The sequence below is a fragment of the Myotis davidii genome, unplaced genomic scaffold, assembly GCF_000327345.1.
Source record: "Myotis davidii unplaced genomic scaffold, ASM32734v1 scaffold60, whole genome shotgun sequence".
NCBI lineage: Eukaryota > Metazoa > Chordata > Mammalia > Chiroptera > Vespertilionidae > Myotis > Myotis davidii.
Window position 1 is genome coordinate 3,481,051 of NW_006293007.1, and position 6,274 is coordinate 3,487,324.

The following is a 6,274-nucleotide window of genomic DNA, read 5'->3' on the forward strand; positions in this document are numbered from 1 at the left end:
CCCCTGAAAATACATCCTGCATATCAGATATGTACATTAAGATTCATAGCAGTAGCAAAATTAGTTATAAAGTAGCAACAAAAATAATTTTATAGTTGGGGGTCACCACAACATGAGGAACTGTATTAAAGGGTCACAGCATTAGGAAGGTTGAGAACCACTGATACTAATAAAAGGGTAATATGCTAATTAGACCGTATAGACCGGACGTCTTCCAGACGTCCTTCGGAAGCTGCAGTGGCTGTGAGGGCAGAGGAGGGTCAGCAGCCATGGTGGCTGGCAGTGGCAGCAGCAGTGGGGGTGATGGGGGCAGTGCCTTCCCCTGATAGGTCCGGTAGCCTTGCACAGAGGGAGGCCAGAGGCAGCAGCAGCAGGGTGATGGAGGCGGTGCCTTCCCCTGATTGGCCTGGTTGCCTCCTGCAGAGGGAGGCCAGATTCTGGCTTAGGCCTGCTCCCTGGGGGACATCCCCTGAGGCCTCCTGGACTGTGAGAGGGAGTAGGCCAGGTTGAGGGTCCCCCGCTGCAGTGCATGAGTTTTCATACACCAGGCCTCTAGTAATGTAATAGAATAAGCTCATCCAACAAGATAAATCTGAGGTTGGTTACTTTATATAGTGAGTCAGTAAAGATTTCAAATGTGGTTCCTAAAGATACCCATCTATGTCTATTTCTCTTTAGAAGGTCACTGTGGCAAACACGTGTTCTCTTCAAATTTAAAAACAAACAGGTAAACATGCTTTTCTAATGGATTATTCTCTGAATCTGAAAAACAATAAGTTTGACCTAAACTGAATACTCTACATGTATTACATTGAAAAAAAAATGGTACGCTTTAGTCCCCAACCTCCTGGATTGTCCCACTGCTCATGCTCACTCCCTTGGTGATGGTACCCAGGCTTTAAATCCATTTCTTAGCTCATGACTGCCAAGTACATGTTGGCAGCTCGGTCTAAGGTAGCCTTTGATTAGTCACGGTCTCCTGGATGTTTCCTCTAAGTGCCTAACAGCCACCTCCCCGACTCATGTTAAAAGATGAACTCCCGATCTTCCTTTCAAAACCTGCTCCTTCCCAGGCTTCTCATCTAAGTTAATGACACTTCCACTCTCCAGCTGTTGTACCTACTCTGGATTTATTCTTTTTTCTTTTTAAAATATATTTCTTTATTGATTTCAGAGAGAAAGGGAGAAGGGGAGAGAGAGAGAAACATCAATGATGAGAATCATTGATTGGCTGCCTCCAGCAGGTCCCCTACTGGGGATTGAGCCTGCTACCCAGGCATGTGCCCTTGGCCGGAATCGAACCTGGGATCCTTCAGTCCGCAGGCCAGTGCTCTACCCACCGAGCCAAACCAGCTAGGGCTGGATTTATTCTTGACTCCTTCATTTCTCCCATAAATCATATCTAATCTGCTGGGAAGTCCCATTGGCTTCACCTCCAGAATACATCTAGGATACTAACCTCTCTCAGTCTGGACTGCGACCACCCCTAGTCCAAGCCTCCACTTCCTTTGGCCTGGATTACTCCACTAGCCTCCCAATGGGACCTTCCCCTCTTGCTTCCCACAGTCTACCTTCAAATCAGCAAATGGATTTTAAAGCCTGCAGTGGCTTCCCTACCCACTCTGCTGTAGCCACTCTGGCAGACTGACTTGTGTTCTATTTTGTGTTAGGAGCAAAAGTAGAATATTGGGAACTAGCTATGTTTATGGGAAATATAATTATGCTCTGTTAACTGTGATTGCCTTGTTCTGGTTAAAGAAAGGAAATTCTAACCTGGCTGGGAGTTGTACACCCTACCCCGGGACCTGGGAGTCAACTTTGGAATGCAGTCCATTTTCATTCAAGAACTGCCTATTATTCTGGAAAGACTGACAACTTTATTGCACAAACAATGGAGTACCAATGCAGCTTCCTACTTCCCTATGCCTGTAATCCCTACTTCCCCGTGTAATCCTTGTCCTACCCTATATAAGCAGCTGGTTTATGGGGGCCTGCAGAGCAGAAGTTTTGTGGCTGACCTGCTGCTCTCCCATACTGAGGGCAGTACTGGAATAAACGCTTATATGTGACTCAACCCTGTCTCTGCTTAATTGGCTCAAGTAGCGACAGGCGGCAGGGACCTATTGATTGTCCGGTTACATAAACACACTTGTGCCCTGCGGGCTCTGCCGTGGCTTTTTCCTCTGCATGCTTGGCACTTTCCCCTGACAGGCCATGGCTCACGGCCTCACCTCTCTCAAGTCTTTGCTGAAATGTCACCTTCTCAATGAGGCTTATCTTGAGCACCATATTTTAAACTGTAACCTACCCAACACATTCCCAACCCTCTTATCCCGCTCTACTTCTTTTCCTAGCACAATCACTATTTGGTTTACTTATTTGTGTTCATTGTTTATCCTCTGTCTTCTCCTTGCAAGAATATAAACTCCACAAGTGAGGGGTTTTTGTTTACTGATGCCTCCCAAAGGCTAGGACCGAGTGGCACACTGGAGCACTCAAATATTTGAGGATATAAAGAATCTTTAAAGACCGAACCTGTCACCGGACCGGTTTGGCTCAGTGGATAGAGCATCGGCCTGCGGACTCAGGGGTCCCAGGTTCGATTCCGGTCAAGGGCATGTACCTTGGTTGCGGGCAAGTTCCCACTGGGGGGCGTGCAGGAGGCAGCTGATCAATCTCTCTCGTCGATGGTTCTGGCTCTCTATCCCCCTCCCTTCTTCTCTGTAAAAAATCAATAAAATATATTAAAAAAAAAAAAGACCGAACCTGGCTAGGCTGCTGATCAACTGAAAAAAAAAAAAAGGCATCTTAATGAGTCTGGCTGGTGTGACTCAATGGTTGAGTGTCGACCTATGAACCAGGAAGTCACAGTTGGATTCCTGGTCAGGGCACATGCCCAGGTTGTAGGCTCAATCCCCAATAGGGGACATGCAGGAGGGAGCCTATCCATGATTCTCTCTCATTGATGTTTCTCTCTCTCTCTTCCTCTCCCTTTCTCTCTCTGAAATCAATAAAAACATTAAAAAAAATAATTTGAATGAGGCCCCTCATATCCTTGAGTGTGCATACAACCTGGTTGAAAGGCAGCATGTACATACTAAAAGATAAATACCAATACAAGACAATTAGCATATTCTAATAAATACCAAAAGAAGATAATGGTTTAGGATACTATACATGAAAAATGAAAGCTTAGCCCTAGCTGGATTGGCTCAGTGGATAGAGCATTGGACTGCGGATTGGAAGGTCCAGGTTCGATTCCAGTCAAGGGTACATGCTTGGGTTGTGGGCTCAATCCACAAGAGGTGATCAAAGATACTCTCTCATCATTGATGTTTCTCTCTCTCTCTCCCTCTCCCTTCCTCTCTGAAGTCAATAAAAATATATTTAAAAAAGAAAAAGAAAAATGAAGGCTTGGCAAAGTGCCACAGAAGTTTAGAGAGGTAATTTTTAAGTTGGGGAGGGGGGTGGTCACACCTCTTTGAAAATCTGATGAAGGCTACAGACTCCAATAACATAATAAACAGGCACACAACATTTTGAATACAATTACAAAGAGTTCAAACACTTCCTGAAGCCAGTCATGCATCCTGAATAGGGAATGCTTGGTTTCAAATATGGTTTTATCACCAGGGGCTTGGGAAAGGCTTGGTGAGGATGGGACCTTGCCTCGGCCTGAGAACAGGCTATGAAGGGGAAAGCAGAGGAAAGAAGGTTCTTTTCTAGCAAGAGAAAGAGCTAAGGGTGATGCAGAACAGTCTGCCTGGAATGCAGGCTTTCTGCAATATGTAACAACAGGCTGAGAATTACTGGGTACGTGACTTAAATAATTTGGCTGTTATAAGTCATTGAAAGTTTCTGGGCAATAATGCAATGTCTAAAGTAATGTTTTAAGGAAATTAATTTGGAAGTTGTTTATAGGAGCAAAGTTGAGAGAAAAAGTGAAATTAAGGAAATCATTCATAAAGCTATCTATATATGTAAAAGCCCAGTGACCGGAATGGAGAAACGACCAGGATGACTGGAACGACCGGTAGCTATAACACGCACTGTGGCAGCCAACCAGCCTGATCGGGGCCCCGATTGGCCCCCCAACACCTCGATCAGGGGTGGGGCTGGCTGGCCAACTGCCTGTGGCCCCTCCCCCCTGCTGGCCCAACCCCACCTGCGTATGAATTTGTGCACCGGGCCTCTAGTTATATAATAATTCAAGTTTGAAGAAAAGCAAAGGGAACTGCTAAGGTTTAGAAACTGATGAATTGGAGGCACAAATCCAATAAGAAATTCCAGTATGAAACTGAAAATCAGAAATGAATTTCAGGTCAGGCCCAGTTATATATGTTCATGTATTATTTACTGCATCCTTAAGCGTGTGGGGAGAAAAAACTAAGAATAGAGATTATTCAAAGGCATTGGATGGGACAAAGTGAACAGCCTATTATAATTGTGAACACAATAAAATATGTTAAATTCATACAGAATAAAACCCTAATAGAGCCGAAACCGGTTTGGCTCAGTGGATGGAGCGTCGGCCTGCGGACTGAAAGGTCCCAGGTTCGATTCTGGTCAAGGGCATGTGCCTGGGTTGCGGGCATATCTCCAGTGGGAGATGTGCAGGAGGCGGCTGATCGATGTTTCTCTCTCATTGATGTTTCTAACTCTCTATCTCTCTCCCTTCCTCTCTGTAAAAAATCAATAAAATATGTTAAAAAAAAAAACAAAAAACAAAACCCTAATAGAATGCTTGAGGCATACAGGTATTATGGGTAATTGAAAGCTGTGATTGAGGACTAACAAAATATTTTTTTGTTTAATTTTTGCTTGCTGAGTTTTTTTCCAAAAAGTATTATTATGCTTTTATCCCCCTTGATAACGGGAACACACTGAATTATTTTTAGACTAGAGGCCCGATGCATGAAATTCATGCAAGAGTAGGCCTCCTTCCCCCGGCTGCCGGCACTGGCTGACCTCTGGCACCCAGGACCCAGGCTTCCCTCAGGCCACCAGCAGGCATCCGGGCTTTCCTCACAGCTCTGACTTTGTCCAGAAGGACATGTGGTCTAATTATCATATTATGCTTTTATTATTATAGATGATTCAGGATGTCACTATCCCTCAAGGTGATCATTATAAATATACTAGAGGCCCAGTGCATGAATTCATTCACGGGTGAGGTCCCTTGGCCTGGCTGGCGAGTGGGGCCATCTTGCCCAAGCCCAATCAGGACTGGCCGGCCAGGGGGAGGGGCTGTGGGCAGTTGGCCGGCCAGCCCCGCCCCCTTATAGAACTCCTGGTCAAGGGGACAATTTGCATATTAGCCTTTTATTATATAGGATATTTTTAATGTAAAATAACAGTTACAGAAAATTGGGATACATCCATGGTGACCACAGAAGACATCCTGGTATTTTAAAAGACTTCTGATATTTATTAGACTTTTAGGGAAATGCAGATAACATCAAAACAATATAACAAGAAAATTTTAAAGTACTTTAAGGACCTATTAATTAAGCAGAATGTTAGTGTTGTTGTTGTGTTGTGTTTTTTTTTGCCAACAAAAGATTCAAGATGTTATGCATTATTACATCATTGGCACGGTTTCCACTGGCATCTACTTGCTTTGTGATACACAAGATGTTTATGATTTAGACTCCTCTCACTTTAGAACTTACCTCCCACCACTTCTTTTGTGGCCCTCCAGCTGCAATGTGAACTTAAAGGAATCGTTCATTCTTTCTGTACCAAATGTTTCCGCCCCTCCCGGAATTCTGCCAGAATCCTTCTGTCACCTCAGAAACGTTCTTATTCTAGTAGTGCAACATGCTCAGAGGCCCGGGTAGAAAATGCTGCTTCGCCTTCAACACGTGTGCCTGCCCTTACATATCTAGACGCAGCACAGTACATGCACAAAACTATGCCTGGGAAACTATTTCGCAGCTTCCACTTGAGCCTCTTAAAAAAAAAAATCAACCGCCTAAGACGCTAAGCAAAGGGCTATTAATAACTGAGGAAGACAAGTGAATCCTACGTAGTCTGATTCCCGTCCCCTCCCCGCTTTTCTCTAAAAACCTGGTGAAGACACACTTAACACAAGTGCTGACACAACCTACTTTTCTTAAAATCAGCCACCGCTCACCCATAACAGGTATTCAGGTGTCTGACTTGCAAGCTCACGTGCTGGGTGTATATATACACCATTCTCCCTCCATCCGTCTAAACAGGATGGCGATGCGCAAAGCTCGGATCCTCGGGTGCCCGGAGGTGCAGAGGGGAT